This window comes from Tamandua tetradactyla, chromosome 5 (genome assembly GCF_023851605.1).
Source record: "Tamandua tetradactyla isolate mTamTet1 chromosome 5, mTamTet1.pri, whole genome shotgun sequence".
NCBI classification, from domain to species: Eukaryota; Metazoa; Chordata; class Mammalia; order Pilosa; family Myrmecophagidae; genus Tamandua; species Tamandua tetradactyla.
In genome coordinates, this window is record NC_135331.1 from 86,957,593 (window position 1) to 86,976,828 (window position 19,236).

General features: G+C 44.2%; 1 protein-coding gene and 2 pseudogenes across 2 annotated transcripts in view; 2 read left to right on the forward strand and 1 right to left on the reverse strand.

Moving 5' to 3' along the window:
* The window catches only part of LOC143684375 (putative HLA class I histocompatibility antigen, alpha chain H), a 269,739-nt gene that overhangs the window by 187,840 nt on the left and 62,663 nt on the right, over positions 1-19,236 (reverse strand). The window lies entirely within an intron of this gene.
* On the forward strand, positions 1,849-3,027 carry LOC143682596 (ubiquitin-conjugating enzyme E2 J1 pseudogene; annotated as a pseudogene).
* LOC143683211 (KH domain-containing RNA-binding protein QKI-like) lies at positions 4,551-18,923 on the forward strand (annotated as a pseudogene).

The window sequence follows — 19,236 nt, forward strand, 5'->3', positions numbered from 1 at the left end:
CATTTTAATCTTTTCTCTTTATTCAAATATTACCATCCATAGAGACTTTTATCCTTTCTTTGAATTCCCCATTATCCCCTAAGCTCCTTACCTTCATGAATATGCTCTCAAACATTTTATGATTAAGTTAAATTAAATATGTGCTTCCAGATATTAACAAAAATATAGAAATATTAAAGACAACCTTATGGATGAAGTAAAAACACTAAAATGATTATGTGACCTCACTGAAATATTGGATCAATAAGCTTAAACTACAAAATCAGAGAACAGATAAGGTTTTTTGGTTTGTTTTTGCATGGCAGGCACTGGGAATGGAACCCAGGTCTCCAGCAGGGCAGGCGAGAACTCTGCTGCTGAGACACCCTCACACCACCCAGATAAGTTTCTTACAACAAACTTAAAATTGTTGATTTTTCAAAAGACATACATACATATGTAAAAGAGTGGTGTGAGTGTGTGTGGCAAATCATCCCAAGCAGATTTCAAATGAAATTCACTACAGAAGGGATGGAAGGTTTCTGTTTCCAGTTGTGACAGAGTATCTAGATTTAAATTCATCCTTTCAGTATAAACAAGTTTAAAAGCTACATAAATCACATATCGCGGATTTTGCAGCAACTGGACAGCAAACAGCAGAGAACTATTATCCTTGAGAGAAAGGAAGCACAGCACCTGGGTGAGCCCAATATTCAACCAGCTTTATCCCTAAAAACATTTTTCTAACAGAAGTGTAGGAGAAAGGAGGCCAGGCTGAGATAATCAATCTCACTGTGCAAAAGAAATATAGATCACGTTCAGGGCTGCCAACGTGGCTGGGATTTGGGGGCCAGAGGGCCAGAGAGGAGGGAGCTAAAAGAGAATAAATCCCCCAAATTGTCACTTCTAAGATGTCTGTGCTCCAGCTGATACTCCAGGAAGCCCATCAGAGAACAGCTTCTAGGGGCTGCAGCCCTTGCTAGAGATTTCATGGGCTGCACAATGTTGAGAAGATGTTAAGAGTTTTAGCCTAGCCAGAGGAAGTAACTGGGCTTTCAGATGAAACAGCAGAGTTGAGGGCCTAAGAGTAAGGACCATTTCCTTAAAGTAAGAACAAAACTGAACTAGAGCAGCCTCAACAAAGTCTAAATTCAGCCTCAACAAATCTAAGGGATTCTTCTATAATTTAATTAAGAGTGATTCTTCAGCAACTAATAGCTCCCAAAGCAAACATAAACAATCTTTGGAAAAGCAGAACATAATCCAGACCCTCCACAGCACCTCATCTGCTGTGTCTGGCATGCAAAGGAGGAACAAACATGCAACCTATAGAGATGAGACAATCAACTGGAGCAGACCCAGACATGACCTGGGTATTGAAGCCAAAAAAAAAAAAAACAAGGGCTTATTGTAATTAATATGTAAAAGAGAGAAGAAAAGTTGGGCAGAATGGATGAAAAGATGGGCAGTTTCTTCTCCTGTTTATACTCTACAAAGAAGAATTCAAACATTCTGGAAAGCTCATCCATTCTCTAGGCTTTAAATATCACTTACATGGCCAATTCTGTTTCTCCAGCCCAGACATTTCTCCTAAACTCCAGACTTTATGTTCAACTGCCAATTATATACCCTCACTTGCATTTCTGATGGACATCCCACATGTAACATTGCCTAACCAAATGCCTGTGGTGCCCATCATCACATACAATCCTTCCGGAGCCTCCCCAATCTCTGCTGATGCCATGTCCATCTTTCTATTTCCATAGCCTGAAATTTTTAGTGTTCTCCTTAACTTCTCCTGCTTCATACACCAAATTCCACCCATTAAGAAATCCGGAAATCCACCTTCAAAAAATAATCGGGGGCGGCAGTCTTGGCCCGGGCTGGGCGGTGTCTGCGGAGCCTCCCCGCCAGGCCCAGTTGGCTCCAGCCGCTGAGAGACGCGGACAGCGACAGCTCGGAGAGGAGGCGGCGGCGGGCCGGGAGGCCGGAACCGGTCCACTGACCGGCCATGGAGACCCGCTACAACCTGAAGAGTCCGGCTGTCAAACGTTTAATGAAAGAAGCAGCAGAATTGAAAGATCCAACAGATCATTACCATGCACAGCCTTTAGAGGATAATCTTTTTGAATGGCACTTTACAGTTAGAGGGCCCCCAGATTCTGATTTTGATGGAGGAGTTTACCATGGACGAATAGTACTGCCCCCAGAGTATCCCATGAAACCACCAAGCATTATTCTCTTAACGGCTAACGGACGATTTGAAGTAGGCAAGAAAATATGCTTGAGCATCTCAGGGCATCATCCTGAAACTTGGCAGCCTTCATGGAGTATAAGAACAGCATTATTAGCCATCATTGGGTTTATGCCAACAAAAGGAGAAGGAGCCATAGGGTCTCTAGATTACACGCCTGAGGAAAGAAGAGCTCTTGCCAAAAAATCACAAGATTTCTGTTGTGAGGGATGTGGCTCCACCATGAAGGATGTCCTGTTGCCTTTAAAATCTGGAAGTGATTCAAGCCAGGCTGACCAAGAAGCCAAGGAACTGGCTAGACAAATCAGTTTTAAGGCAGAAGTTAATTCATCTGGAAAGACTATCGCTGAGTCAGACTTAAACCACTCTTTTTCACTAAATGATTTCCAAGATGATACACCTACAGCATTCCAGGGTGCTACAGCCAGTACGTCGTATGGAGTCCAGAACCCCTCAGCAGTATCCCTTCAGCAACCTACCCAGCCTGTAGCTAAGAGTACCTCCATGAGCCCTCGACAGCGCCAGGCCCAGCAGCAGAGTCAAAGAAGATCATCTACTTCACCAGATGTCATCCAGGGCCAGCAGCCAAGAGACAACCACACTGATCATGGTGGATCAGCTATATTGATTGTCATCCTGACTTTGGCATTGGCTGCTCTTATATTCCGACGAATATACTTGGCCAATGAGTACATATTTGACTTTGAGTTATAACATGATTTCGAGTCTTAAGAGCTGTGACTCCAGTGCTTCATTAAACATTCTGCATTGGGTATAATCTAAGAATTGTTTACAAAAAGATTATTTTGTATTTGCCCTTCATTCCTTTTTTTGATCCTTAAATTCAGTATAAATATAGGTAGCCATTCGTACTGACCCAACAGTGTGTATGCTTAGTTTAAGGGAATAGAAGTAAAAAGCCCCTATTCAAGAGTTGACCTGCTTTACAGGAAAATAACTTATTATTTGTTTCTTATGCCTCAGCTTCTTTTTATGTAAATTTGCAATACTTTTCCGTACAGCTCTTTAAAATCTTTTATAAAAAAATGGTGTTTTAAGTTTCAATGAGTATTATTACTAGTTAATACCATTTATTGAGTACTCTGTTTCTACTTATGTAGAATAATACAGGGGTAGGAGAGTTGAAAAGGAAAAGCAAAACTCAAGTAACTTCCTTAAAATGTCATTCATGGAGGACATGCTGGAATTGTCCGTTCTTTGACTTTATTATTGTGTCCTAAACATTCTGCAGTGAAAGTAATTTTGTCAGTCACACATTTATGAGGAAATGAGGCCACATCTTTGTTATTGGCTATTACTTGAAGAGGGAATAACACTTTGTAATTACTTTGATATACTGTTGCCCTCCACCCTCAAAGTGCACACACAACTGAAAAAGAAAGAAGGAAAAGAATCTTCCATGGATCTTTGTTTTAAAGAAGGAAGGGTCCAAGCCAGGAAATTGCTTGAAAGTTAAGTGGGATGATCTTAAGATTTGAATGTTTTTCTCTGCTTTGAATTGTTTATCTTGTGATGTGTATCATATGCCTAGTTTTGTAATCATTTTAAATTTTGATTATTCCAGGAATATGCATAATGTTGAAATATTTCGTATACTATATTAATATAAAAACTCAGGGCCCAAGTAACAGTGATAAAACTAAAAAAAACTTTATTTAGAATTACCCATCTAATCAAAGACCAATAAATAATTTTAAGTGCAAAATCAATGTATAATTTACTGTTAGCTAACTCCACAGACTCTAGGAGGTAACTTTATCATCATAATACCTGGTGAGAACATATAGTCACAGAAGAATATTGCCTTCAGCATGTTCAACAGCAGCATTGAGGATACTCTTGAGGGTATTGCTAATGAAGATTTAATTTTTAGATATGAGCAATCCTCAATTCTCAAAAAACAAGCAATCCCCAATTTTCAAATAGGTAATGCACTAAAAGTACATTTGTCAGTTAATTTTTTTTTACAACTCAAACAATATTGTAAATGGTTTTAGATTCTAGACCAGTCTATAAACGTTAACCCATAATGTATCTTGAATAGTTTGAGGGGAGGGTATTCATAAAGTCTTTGTGTAGTTTTAAATAACTAAAATTATAGGCAAGATGGAAATAATTTGTAAAATGACTTTAAAGCCAAATTTAATGTTTACTACTGTTATAGGACTTTGGTCCTATTAGCCATCAGACACAGTTTCTCTTTTCATCTATCTGATTGCCAGTTTTCCTTTGTCTGCATCTAAAATAAAAACATATTGTGTACTATTAAAAAATAATAATAATAATAATCGGAATCATGTCAAAAAGCAGATTACTCCTGGGCTGGATGTTGGCTGGTGAAGTGGAAATTCTGAGTCCCGAATCCAAGGCCTTTCCCCACGGTAGGTTGCGGAGTGCCAGACATGTGCCCACAGATGGGGTCTCACTGAAGGTGTGCAGTGCACACTGCCTACCCCCGGAGTTCACGGCTAACAGTTCACACGGAGAGTGGAAGCTTTTGCTGGATTGCAGCCTGGTTGGGTCCCGGAGAGGGGGGCTGATAGGGAAGAAGTGACCCAAGTCCGCCATCTGCTGGTAAGACAGGGAAAATGCACTCTGACTGACAGCTTTTCTGATCCTCAAAACAAACTCAAGCCTTGGGCTCCTTCAGTCCAGCTTGGGGGCGGTCAACAGGACCTTTGGAGAGGCCTCGCCTCTCTTTGGGGGCTCAGCGAACTCTCAGGCCCAGTGTACAGCCTTCCTGCATCATGGACAGGGTTCAGGGGTCTTTTTCCATCCTCAGGTCTCTTTTGGTCTTTGGGGGCATTTTTTTTTTTCACTTTTCGTCTTCGTGGGTATTTTTGCTTCAAGTGTCCCGACTCTCCACCTCGATGACAGGTGTTGGGTGTTTTCTGCCCAGAGTGGCCCTGAGGTGGCTGCTTGCAGTTTCTGGTTAGAGTTATGAGCCTTGCCTTATTCCGGGCTCTTTTTGCTCTTCTCTCCTTCGCAGTTCTGTCTGGGTTATGAGAGACAGGAAAGGCAGGATTCATGAGGGTATTTGTAGGTGTCGGGCTCTGAGGACATCTTTTGTTATTTTCTTGTTATGTTTGAGACTGACTAGCTTATGAAGTAGGTTTTTAACATGATTTGCCCTTTTTTTTCCCCTAGAGTTTGGGTTTACATTGCAGGTAAATAAAGAGTTCTCTGAGATTTCACTAGCACAGCAGAGGAGCTGTGCAAAACACACTCCTGCAGAGACAGGAAGAGCAAAAACGCAGGGAGGAGAGGGAAGCTGGAGAAGAGGGGAGCCTGATGTGAGGGAGAGGATGAGGTGGGGGTAGAAGAAGGAAGAGGAACAGGGAAGACTGAGCAAAAGAGGTGGGGATAATAGGAGCCGAGCAGGGGAGGAGCAAGAGAGGCCCAGTGAGAGAGAAGTGGGGATTTCTTTGGTTTCTCTCCATAAATTTTAAATTAACAAAGGCAGCTTTAGCCTGTGGCTGGCACAAAGAACTGGGGCTCGCAGATTTAGGAAGGTCAAGACTCCCACTCCAGATAAGTGGGGGCAGACAAAGGGCTGTGAGTGGGAGTCTACATCTGCCTGAATGCATGACCAGGCACTGCTTACAGGACAGGGTTCTGTGGTACCGTGGTGGACACGGGATCCAGTATCCGATGCGGGCACCGCGTGATGGTGCAGAAACACAGGCAGGGGCCGGGGCGCCCACTTCACCCCCTTAAGATATGAGCCCCTCTCACGGATACAGCCCAGGGGGCTATTCATTGGGATGCTGGATGCACTGCCTGTATTCTGAGAAGGAGAGAGATAGAAGGACACCGACTCACTGAGGCCTGGCATCCCGTGTAACCTGCACCTGAGCCTGTCTCCAAAACACCGTCTTGCCTTTGTGGGGGAAAAACACCTTAGCCTTGGAAGACTGGTTGTTTGGTTTCACCCCTTGACCCCTGAGCCAGATTCAGAGGGCTGGTAAGCAAAATGTCTCACCCTTGTGGCTCTGAGCTGAACATCTGCTCCTTTTTCTTGAGCAACCAGATGGTTGATAGGCTAATGAGAGTTGTTTCTAGGCCACCTGCAAAGGAGGAGCTATGAGAGAAGTGATGGGAGAGAGAGTTTGTTAGAATGGAAAGGAAGGAAGGACAGAAAACATGGAAGAGAATTTTGAGGCAGGCAGCAGGACCAAGTACCATAGTTCCTGGACCCATCTCGAAACCCTTCTTAGACTGGACTTGAGCGAGAAGCCCAGGGTGTGCTGTGAAACCCACCCTTCAGGGCTACAGCAAGGAGCCACCACAAGTAAAGAAATAGCAGGGGTGGAGGTTTCATTTGGCTAAGGCCTGGTTTTTTCTTAGGGAGGAGAAAATGGATGAGATTTGGGGTGAACAGAGGAGCTTGTCTAGTGTGGCCAAGAGGCCAACTGCAAAGAGGACGTGTGCGCGGGGTCTTTGGAGAACGGAAGCAAGAAAAAATGAGGTAACAGGACCTGGCAGAGCGAGGGATCACAATGCCTAAGTAGCTAAAAAGGAAAGTTCCCTGGGATATCTCCCTCTACTCATTTACAGGAAGTTTTGCACATAGGAGTTTTAGAACAAACTCAACAGGAGGTGGGGAGCGAAGAGACTGAGCAGCAGAAGAATCAGAGAAAAAAGACGCTGTGAGTCAGGAGTAAGGAGAACGGGAAGAAGAGAAGGATAGAAGGTGTGGGGGGTTCTTGTGAGTCTCCGTCTGGTGTTGGGTGTCATGGGCTGTGAGGGAGAGATGGTAGGAGGGTCATTCACACAGTGTAGGGTCAGCTGATCACTGGATGGCACACAAAAGGCAATGAGGAAAGCCAAGGTGAGTATCAAAGAGGCAAGTAAGAGGAAGATAAGAAGTGAGGCTTGTGTCTTAAGTGGGAGATGCTCCAACAAGCTCCCAAAGCTCTTGGCTGCTCCTGCAATCTCCTGGCTGGCTCGCTAAAAATATATAACTGGCACCATGCTGACATTAGAGTCAGCCAAGCTCTGTTTCAGGGTTGGAGGGGGGGGGGGGTCTCATTGCTGAAAGAATTCAGATAATGAGAGGGCCAGTAGGAATAAGGAGTAAAGTTTATTAAAGGGAGAGGGGAAAGTGCATGGACGTTCAAGGGAGAAACACGCAGTTAGTGGGCTGGGTCAGATAGGGAAGTTTTTGTTGGTAGCAGGTATTCCATAGTGATTTTTGAACACTAGGGGCTTGAGTGGTGTATATTAACCAGTGTCTTCTTTGTTTTAGGAGATAGCTATCAGTGCTCATGGTCAGCTGTCCTGGATCTGAAATTTGCCTTTGAGAAGATTTTTAACAATCTTTATAACCCCATGCTTTTTGTGATTAACTAAGAGTCCTGTTTTGTGTGCATGCTTTTACAAGCTTTATGGTTTTAGAGAGTGTTGGGGCTTTAGGGGGAAATTCTTTCTTTAAGAAGTTTGCAGTTTGCGTTAATTTCTTTGGAGTTAGATAGAAAATAGGGACCTGCAGTGGTCCATTCATTCTTTCCGAGCTGGATAAGAAACCAGGGACCAGCAGTTGTCCTATTCTGTCCTGTTTCAATAATGCAGTTTTAAAAATCTCTATTCCCTTCCCTGTCATAGGCTGGGCTCCGGCACATGCCCAAATAGGAAGAGTGGATGGGAGAAAGCCTGCGGTGACTTAACTCGATGGCACAACAGTATGAGGAATTTGCAGATGTTTAAAGACATCCTGCACCAGCGATTTTTACTTCAAAATGTCTATTTTTATTGGTGGTTTGATTCAAAATTTTGACCAGAATCTCTTGATTCTTCAGACTACACCCACACTGGGTCTTGGGTTACCTTTTGTATCTAAATGTATAATGATACATTTTTATTATTTTTTGCTAAAGTTCCCCAAATTGTACAAACTTTAACTCACTCAAAACATGGACTGGTTTGTATATTTATTACTTATACTTATTTTTTAAGACCTTTAATATGGACATTTTACATCAGAGAAAAGAGAACTTGTGAAGTCCCGGGCACCTTTCACGCAGCCACAACCATCAATCACACCCAATCTTGATTTAGCTTTATCCCCAACCATAACCCACACTGGATTATTTTGAAGTAAATCTCAGACAGTATATTATTTCATTTATTGATAATGTTTTGGAAGATGTCTGTTTGGTTTCTTTAAGAGAAAGATGGGGTGGGGGCAGAGAATGATGAAACTGACAAAACACATCTTCAAATAGAATTAAATGGACCCTAGGAGAATGCAATTTGTCTTGTTTTATACTGAATGATCAGCACCTCTTAGATATTCAATAAAAGAGAACAGCAGCTCAGAGCTAAGGAACCAAAAGAGGCACATCCTTGTTTTAATTTCTTATGGCTGGTTTCAGGACAATGTTTATCATCTCTGAGTTATAATTCTAGATATTTCTATCCCTACCCTGGCAAATGGAATCCCGAACCTAGATGAAAACAAAAACAAAAATGAAAAACTTCTTACCCTTGGTAACTTCTACCTGTGAAGCCCCCACAAGCCCCACGGGTCCTGTCCTGGGAATGGGTCAAGGGTGGAGGAAAAGCAGGGTCCAGACAATGGTAAGGCTAGTTCACCCCCTGCTGGGCACATCCTTGCACAACAGGGAAGGCAGACAGAAGAGATGGAGCCAGGAATGGTGTTTCCTTGCCCTATTCCATTAGGAAATTGCCGGGAGAGCAGACACAGTGGGAGGTGCGGGCAAAAAATGGGAGCACGACAGCAGTCAGAGGTTTGGGCGTCTGTTGGGTTCCTTTCCCATTAGTCACTGTACTATTTAAGCTTCATCACTGTAGGCCTAGGAATCTCTGGAGGTCTTTTACGAAAGATTTTCTTAGTTTTGTTTGCTTGTTTGTTTTGTCCTGTAGCCACGATAGATTTAAGAGCCCACGGTCCCCCTCACTTGTCTGGACCGCGTGGCCTCTGGTCATCAAGGACAGCTGACATGTGTTGATGATTAGAGAAAACCCCTCACCCAAAATCACCCGCTGCAATAAGCACAATAAGAATAACCGATATGCAATATTATAATAAGCAGTAAGAATGCTACTGAAGGGATTTTGGGAAAAAATCAGGCGGGTTGTCTAACTTAACGTGTTACTCTGTTAATAACATTTAAATTTACAGCTCTGCTTTTTAAAAGATACAAATGCATGTAGTTCTTTGTTGGGTCAGGAAAGGGTCACTGGCAATTCATTCATATCCCCTATGTGTGCAGATATTCAAATAAGATGGCTCTGCAGATTTCTTATTTAAACTTGCAGCTCGTGGGTTCTGACTCACTTAAATGAACAATATCTGGTGCTTCAGCTGTTCTGCACATCTAAGGTAACACGCAGGAAGAGAGGAAGGTGGCAAGTTCTGAAAGTGAATGTAGCCAAACTTCATTTCAGCTTTTATTTGACTGAGGAGCCCTTGCTGCAGGGGCAGAGGGCGTGGGTGACAGCACGCCTGGCTTGTTTAAGGAAATCAAGAGGCGTCAGGAGTGGTGAGTGGGGAGTAGAAGAAGGGGTGACAGGTGACAGGGGGTGTGAGGGAAGACTGTCCAGGGCCACTGCAAGGACTCGGACTTTCACTGTCAGTGAAATGTGAAGCCATTGGAAAGATTTGAGTAGAAAGGAGACAAGATCTTATTTAGGCTTTAACAGGGTCACTCCATCTCCTTTTAAGTTCAGGAGACTATACTTTAAACAGCAAAGTTTACCTTTTTCTCTCCCTGCATCCACAATTCTCATCATCCCAGTATAATTCATTCCTCCATGTAGATGTGTGAAATGTTGGGAAAGCTTCCTGTGAGCATGCACCGTGTGTGCCTTATCTTAGGGGATGCTAACAACAGATGAGAAATATACTACTTTTCAGGCTCTATAGAAACAAAACTGAGGTTCAGAAAAATGACTTCCCAAGGACACACAGAAACTACCTTAGCTTGATCAGCCTGAGATCACCAGGAACAAACTTGGGTATATGGTCTCATCGTAATGAGAAAGTCCAAACACCAGAGGAACTCTGGGGTACTTAAAGGAAAATATGGAGTTATTACAGGGTTCTGGGAAGGGGCAGTGTTCCAGTCTGCTAGATGCTGGAATGCAATATACCAGAAACAGAATGGCTTTTAAACAGGGAAATTTAATGAAGTGCTAGTTTACAGTTCTAAGGCCGAGAAAATGCCACAATTAAAACAAGTCTATAAAAATGCCCAATCAAAGGCATCCAGGAAAAGATATCTTGGTTCAAGAAAGCCTATGAAGTTCAGGGTCTCTCTCTCAAGTGAGAAGACACATGGTGTTCTAGTTTGCTAGATGCCGGAATGCAATATACCAGAAACGGAATGGATCCTAAAAGGGGGAACTTAATGACTTGCTAGTCTACAGTTCCAAATCCGATAAAATGCCCCAATTAAAACAGGTCTATAGAAATGTCCAATCAAAGGCATCCAGGGAAAGACAACCTGGCTCAAGAAGGCCAATGAAGTTCAGGGTTTCCCCCTCAAGTGAGAAGGCACATAGTGAACACAGTCAGGGCTTCTCTCTTGGCTGGAGGGGCACATGGTGAGTACGGCGTCATCTGCTAGCTCTCTCTCCCAGCTTCCCGTTTCATGAATCTCCCCAGGAGGTGTCCTCCCCCTCCATCTCCAAAGGTCACTGGCTCGTGGACTCCCAACATCTCATGGCCACATCGTTCTGCTCTCTGTGAATCTCTTATTCCCCTTTTATAGGACTCCAATAAACCAATCAAGACCCACCCAAATGGGTGGAGGCATATCGGCCCTTAATCCAGTTTAACAACCACTCTTGACCAAGTCACATCAACCAGGGAGATGATCTCATTACAGTTTCAAATATACAGTATTAAATAGGGATTATTCTACTTTTATGAAATGGGATTTATATTAAAACATGGCTTTTCTTAGGGGTCATACTTCCTTTCAAACCAGCACACATGGCAAACAGGGACAGGGTTTCTCTCTCATCTGGAAAGGCATGTGGCAACATGGCATCATCTGCTAGCTTTCTCCCTGGCTTCCCTTCACAAAGCTCCGCAGGAGGCCTTTTCCTTCTTCGTTGCCAAAGGTCGCTAACTGGTGGACCCTCTGCTTCTCATGACTATGTCATTCTGCTCTCTCTGAATCTCCTGCTTTCTCCAAAACGTTTCCTCTTTTATAGGATTCCAGTAAACGAATCAAGACCCACCCGAATGGGTGGAGACACATCTCCACCTAATCCAGTTTAACAACCACTCTTGATTGAGTCACATCTCCAGGGAGGTGATCTAATTACAATTTCAAACATACAGTATGAATAGGGATTAGAACAAATAGCTGCCTTTACAAAATGGGATTAGAACTAAAACTAGTATTTCTAGGGTATATACATCCTTTCAAACCAGCACAGGTAGACACTAGATAAGCTTTAAATAAAGCAGTGTTTCAATCATTTCAAAGCAAATCAGGGCTGTGCAAAGAGGTCAACGTCAGTGCTAGATTGCAAAGTGGGTGGTCCCCAGGAGCTTGTTTCCTTGGAAACTACAAAATTACAATAGATGAGGAGTGTTGCTGAGACCCTCTCCCTTCTGGCTTTGAAGAAACAAGCTTCCATATTGTGAGCTGCCACTGCAGAGGGCTACATGGCGAGGAACCGAGGGTGGTCTCCCAGTGACACCCCGTGAGAAACCAAGGCCCTCACTCCAACAGCTACGAGGGACTGAATGCTGGAATGACCCCATGAATCTGGAAGCACATCTTCCCCCGCCGGCCTCAAAGGAGACGGCAGCCCCTGCAGGCACTGACACTGCAGCCTGTGGGTCTCGAGCAGAGGACCCAGCTAAGCTTTGCCTGGGTTCCTGATCCAGAGAAACTGCAAGACAGGAAACATGCATTGTTCATGCACTAACTGAGTGGGGTTATAGTGATGCAGCAATAGATTGTGGATATCCACATCAGTCCTTATTTTAAAACTTCTTGAATCAAATATTAATTTAATTTTAACTCTTTCCTGAAAAATAAACTTCATCTTTTGTTCTGCATTGTATTAAAATATTTTCAGCTTTTCAGGCATACTTAGCATCACACACATTTTTCAAATCAGTAATATTTTTTGTAAATCTTGGGAAAAGAAAGACTAACTATTTGACTTTAGGTTCATCAAGAAAGCCCAAGATACTGTAAATACATTCCCTATCATCCTATCAAATTAGGTAACAGCCGCCTATAAAAAAATTCATTTTCCAAGTTTACTGCTGAGTGGAATGTTAAGTTGATATCAACCGATGAATTTTAAAGAAAAACAATGTTCTTTCACAAAACTTCAGTTCTGAGGATTGTTACCTCTTACGAAAAGGAAGGTATTAACACTAGGCTTAGGAAAACCTTCATGAAAAAATGGAGTTTGGGAGGCCAACTAACAAAAGTGCAAGAGGACACTAAGCTCCTCCCTAGATCAGAAGCATAAACTCAGGCTCTAGTGACAAACGCGCATTTAAACAAACACATGGAATCACCTGAATAACATATGTACGGTTGGCAGTGGATTGGTAGTTTCAGGAAATATGGGGTGGGGGGTTGTTCAAGTATGTCCGTTCAGTTTTAAAATTCCACCGGCAGGGCTCTGAGTTCTCCTCCCCCTCCTTGGCTACCGACCCACCCAAGCCTGACCCTTGTGGAGTCCAGGGCTGCCCAGAAGGAACCTGTATCCCAGCCATCTCTGCCCCACTCAGACCAGTCCGAGGCAGCATCCAAGAGCGCAGAGCCGCGGCGCCCCCGTGTGGCCACAGGGCTGCAGGCAGGAGACCTTCCTCCCCTTTTCCCTGCTGAGCCGGGACCTCCCCAGGGTGTCCCTCAGCTTCCAGCAGCTGAATCGGACTCTGGACACAAGGGGGCATGCTGGTCACGGGTCAGGCTCACGGCTCGTTCAGCTTCCAAAATCCCTGTTGGTACTGACGTTTCCTCCCACCATTGGGCATCTGCGGATTCTGGCCCCAAGGGCGAGTGACACACCCAGACCTTAACCACACCCCTTTAGTTCTGGGGTTGACCTGCCCGTGGTTCCCTAAGATCCAGCCCCTCAGCCTCCCGCGACGGGACCGTGGACTCCTGGATTCCTTCCCTTCCTTCTGCTGCTGCTCGTGGGGGTGGAGGCTCCTCATCCTAAGAACCAGCCCTGTGAGTGTCCAAAGCTGGGATCCGGGTGCAGGACACTGGGCTATTAGGTCCAGGAAGAAAGGAGGCCGCAGAGAGGGGAAGGGAGAAGAAATGGAGGGAGGGAATATTTAGGAGGGGGCTGGGAGGCGCCAGGCAGAGAAAGAAAAAGAGAAGGGTCAGATTGACACACACAGTGTGTGTGTGTGCGAGAGAGAGAGTGTATGTGTGTGTGTGTGTGTGAGTGTGCGCGTGTGCATATCGGTAGGTAGGAACTTGTAGTGGCAGACACAGTGGGGTTTTAGGGGGTGCTGGGGTGGTAGAGCTGGAGAAGTGCTAAGGGGCCCAGCCTAGCTGTTACAGGGTCCCACTCTCTGTGCTACGACCTTACAGTAGTGTCCGAGTCCAGCCCTGGGCAGCCGGAGCTGACAGCCCTTGGCTACCTGGACGGCTGTCTCTTCATTGTCTATGACAGCATGAGCCACCGTGCGGGGCTCAGGTGCCCCGCGGACACGGAGCTGGCCTCACTGCTGGTAGCCATTTATTTTACAAAGTTCTTTAGCTTAAGTTTCCTCATGGCTGGATTCATGTCATACCTGCAGTAAGGGATGCCTTTGGGACAAGAATGTGACAGCAGTGATGTGTCTCCTTCTCAGAGCTTCCCATAAGGAGCCCATGATGTCAGTTTGGCCTCAGAGGGATCAGCTTAACTTTGACCAGTTTGTTAAAGGTATTTCCACTGCAACTTATGCTTCCTCCTGACAGCAGAGAACTAACTTGTGACAAGACACGTTGAACTATGTAGATATTACGTTCTTGAACAAATTTCCGCACAGTCTTTTTTATTGATGATTCTTCCTTGTATCATTTCTTATTCTCTCATGGTTTTGAAATTCATTGTACATTTATTTGTGGGCATTCCATAGTAAAGAAAAGTTTTCCCTACTCCCAGTTATTTACTTATGTGTCCATGTAATATCAGTGTGGATTGATGACTTCTAATTTAATGCAGTGGTTATAATCGTGTCCCCTGAAGGCAGTAGACTTCTGGAAGTGACTTGCTGGTAATCTGTGGTGTCCTGACTGCACCGCATTGTTATCAAGCAATCTCTCCTTTCTCTCTCTCCCTCTTCCCCTGCCTCTCTCTCTCCCTCTTGCTCTCTCTCTCTCTCTCCCTCTCCCCCCTTCTCTCTCTTCTTCCTTTATAAGGACACAGTCATACAGATTTAGGATCCACTCTAAACCAATTTGGCCTCTTTTCTACAAAGATCCTACTTACAAATAACTCCACATTCACACAGGACTGGGAGTTAGGACTTGAACGTGTCTTTTAGGGGGGACAGAATTTAGTCCATAACACACTTATATCCCTATGACTAGAGCAAATGAACATTATATCCCCTCCCCAAAACTTGTACCTCATCATAGCATTTTTTCCCTCTTTTCTACTGAACTGGACTAATTCTTTTGCCACTGAGGTGTGGGAACAGACCAGATTGGTGGCCCATGACCCAGTACTCAGCAAACAGTCACTGACTTGTTTGTGAGCAGTAACAACTTATCCAAGTCCAGCTCCCCTCTGAATCCAAAAAGTGATCAGTGCAGAACGCAAGGCTGATTAGCAGCTGTCCATTCTCAGGCTCCTGCAGGCCCTGTGTTTTCCTCTCCACCAGGACTTTCCCAGATGATCAAAACTGGAACCATCCACTTCCTTTGGTGCCATCTCTGCTGGTAGGTGTGGCCACAGCAGGACACCATTTCAGAACTCACTGAAGGAAGGCCAACATTCACACAGGAGAGTCACATACTCATGGTGTGCAGAGGGCTTTTCTTCTAGTACAGATTTGAAGGGAGGGGCTCAGTAAGTTGGCAAAGTTTGAAATCTATAGTAGTGTCAGAGCCAAATGATACAGATGCCCAGTTCTACTACAGAAGACAATCCAGTAGAAAGAGAAAGTTTAACCAAATCAATTTCCATAAAGACATACAGAAAATTTTAAAGGGTTTCTCACTGAAAAAGCCTGACCCCTCAGAAATATTCACAGAGCACTTGTTCAAACCTTTAAGGACCCAACAATCCCACTGCTAACTAAATTATTCTAAAACATTAAAAAATAAGGAAAACATTCTAATTCATGGTGGTAAGTGAGAATAGCATTGATAGTAAAATCTAAGAATGATTGCATAGAAAGATAACCAGAGACAAATTCCCTTTGTGAATGTCTTTAATAAATAGTAATGAAGACAAACTGCATAATTTTGTAAAATAAGTCACTATGACCTAATGGAGATTATTGCAGAAAGATTAGTTCACTGTTTGATAAAAACACTGTTTAATTAATTATTAGTAAATCTAAGAAGGGAAATCCTATTATACACACATATTCAAGTGTCCACACACCACACATACACACTCACACCCTCAACCAAAAGTCAGCATTACAGAGAAATGGCTAATGCATTTCTGCTGAGTTAGGAAGAAGACAAGAAGGTTCTCCATTGGCATTATTTATCGACATTATATGGAAATATTAGTCAATGTGATTACTAATAACAAGCAATTAGTGACAAAAGAATGGGAAAGAAGGACCAACAGTATCTCCATTTGTAAACGATATAATTGCATACAGAGAAACATGAGAAAGTTGGAGAGAAATTAGTAAAATCGTGGGATATGAATTACCAAGCAATAACAATTTCCTTTGCACACACAAACAATAAAAAGCTAAGTATTGATTGGAGAGATGACCCCACATACAATAGGAACAAAAAATACATTCTTTTTAGTGACAAATGTGAGAAGTGTACAAATCTTATATGGGGAAAACTTTAAAACACTCCTGAAATTTACAAAAGTAGATTTGAAGAAATGGAAGAACATGCAATTTTCTAGGAAGGAAAGACTAAGTTAGAAGTAATTTTTAAAATTAATTTATAAGTTTAACACAACCTGATAAAATTATGAAGAACCACTTTTTTTCTCAAGTTAGGTTAATTGTAAAGTTTGTGTGAGAAAATAAATAAGAATAATCAGAAAATCCTTGCAAAAGAACAGCAAATTGAGGGGTGGGTTTCTGGTCCTAAGAAAAATGAAAACACTTGATAAACTCCCTGTCATTAAGACTGTGACACTGGTCCATGAATAGACCGACCAAAGGGACAGAATTAGCAAATCCAGGCAAGGAGCGGCGAGCACAGCACAACTGGTCCCCACTTCATCACTTTAACTCAGCCCCGTCCGTCCTGCCATTAAGTGAAAATATTAAATGAAAAAAAAAAGGTTTCCTAATAGTAAAACTTATTATGCATTCATAATGATATAGGGCTCACAGACACCTTTTACAGTTAGAAAAACATATCAGTAGAGCTTTATGTAAGTAATGAAAAAACTTGAAAGAAAATAAATGCAGTCTCTTATAAAACTTAATCTCCTGAAGGTTTAGTATACCTTCTGAAGTAGGAAGAATAGCCCTGACAGTGGGTGGGGTTAGCGGACAAGGAGCGTAAAGTAGTCTCAAAAACTTCTATTTTCCAGTGCGCGACGGCAGCGGGCGAGCACCGGGAGAACCCGAGCCCGCGGCAGGGGCGGGGAGCGCGGCGGGCGGCCCCAGCCCAGGGCCAGCGGAGAGCCGCCTTCCGCCCCCGCCAGCCGGTCCTCGCCAGGTTGCGAGCGGAGGGAGGGAAAAGCGCCAGCGGGGGGCGGGGGGCGGGGGGCGGGGGGCGCGCTGCTCGGGGTGCCTGCGCCCCGCCCGGAGCTCTCCGCGCTCTCTGCGTCCCGAGTGAGGCCCGCGGGCTCTCGGGCTCCCGGGCTCCCGGCCCTCACCCTGCTCCCGGAGACCGGCGCGGCGAGCTGCGGCTTTGGAATATGGTCGGGGGAAAGGGAAGCCAAGGAGAAGCCCAAGGCCACCCCCGATTACCTGATGCAGCTGACGAACCCCAAGAAGCCCATAAGCAGCCTGCCCAGCTTCTGCGGGACCTTCAACCACCTCGAGCGGCTGCTGGACGAAGAAATTAGCGGAGTAGGGAAAGACATGTGCAATGACACATTAAATGGCAGTACAGAGAAAAGGAGCGCAAAATTGCCTGATGCTGTGGGACCTAGTGTTCAGTTACAGGAGAAACTTTCTGTGCCTGTAAAAGAATACCCAGACTTTAATTTTGTTGGGAGAATCCTTGGACTTAGAGGACTTACAGCTAAATGGCTTGAAGCAGAAACAGGATGTAAATTAATAGTCCGAGGCAAAGTCTCAGTGAGAGATAAAAAGGAGGAGCACAATAGAGGCCAGCCCAATTGGGAGCGTGTGAATGAAGGTTTACATGTACTAATCACTATGGGAGATGCTGGGAACTGAGCGGAAGTCAAACTGAAGACAGCCGTTGAAGAAGTGAAGAAATACTGGTCCACGGCAGACGGAGAAGACGGCCTTAGGGTGATGCAGCTGATGGAACTGCAGATCTGGACGGCACTTACACAGATGCCCACATCAAATCACCAACCCTTGCCTTCCCTCTCTTGCAGCAGCCCAGGCTGCCCCGAGGATTATTACTGGGCCTGCACCTGTTTCCCACCAGCTGCTCTGAATTCACCTACGCCAGCCGCCTTTGACCTTTGACCAGACAAATACAGAGGCTGTCATGCCAAATAGAACGCCCCATCCAACTGCTGCAATAGCTCCCCCGGAACCTGACGCTGGTGTAATGTACACGCCCTGTGAATACCCGTATACATCTGGCAACAGCGACGTTAATCCTCGAGCATCCCACTGAAGCCAGGGGTCTATTAGGTGCGGTGGCTACTGAAGTTCAAAGGCACGATGTGCGTGTCCATCCTTACCAAAGGGTTGTGACCGCAGACCGAGCCCCCACCGGCAACTAACCTATGCCTTTCTGACCTCTGAACTCTTCAGCCAGTTCATGACCGGACCACGCCTGCCTGCTGATCAATTAGCTGGTAATCGCCTTTGCTTCCCTGTTGTCAGTGCAGCGAGCTGAGGCACTTGTCCGTTTCTCTTACTCTCTAACCAAACAAAAGACAGAGAATTGTCCTCCAACTCAGCTTTTTAAATTTTTTTCCTGTTTAGATGAAAGTGGTTCTAGAACCTGCACTAAATGGTAGTAAAGCAATAAGGCTCAATTCATCCCACAGCGCTGATCATCTTTTCATGCCACTTTATACAAACGGTAAGATGGCCTCACTGAAGAAGGGGAGACAGATGGCCCTTAACTGCTCAGTGACGGGGCAATTGCTGGGAAACACTTCTAGGAATCTTTCTTCTCATAGTGAAGTCCGAGCTCTCTCTGAATATACTGTGTGATGATGCATCAGGCATGAGCCTTTGGTCGGGGATGTCATTGGTGAAGGGATTTCAACAAGTATTCAAAGTTGGGTATGCTGCTTAGTCACTCCAGTGCCCTCAGAGGGTAGAAGTTGCAGGGTTTTTTTCTACTACATTAGAAGAAAGTGTGCCGTGAGAGAACAGCTAACAAGGAATTTTGAAAAGTAATTCAAAAAACAAACGTGTAACACTATTTTTAAGAAAAAAATTCTGAATTATTGAACTTTCAAATCTACCTTAAAAATATATGAGAACTGGGTGGGCCATGGTGGTTCAGCAGGTAAGAATACTTGTCTGCCAAGCCCGAGGACCCGGGTTCAATTCCCGGTGCCTGCCCATGTAAAAAAAAAATATATATATATATATATGAGAACAAAAAATGTATTTATATGAGAACAAGGGTATATGCATTATGTGTCACATTACTGGGCAAACAGTTCAAATATTTTTTTTAAACCTCCCTCTATAGAAGGAAAAAATCATTAAGGATGTA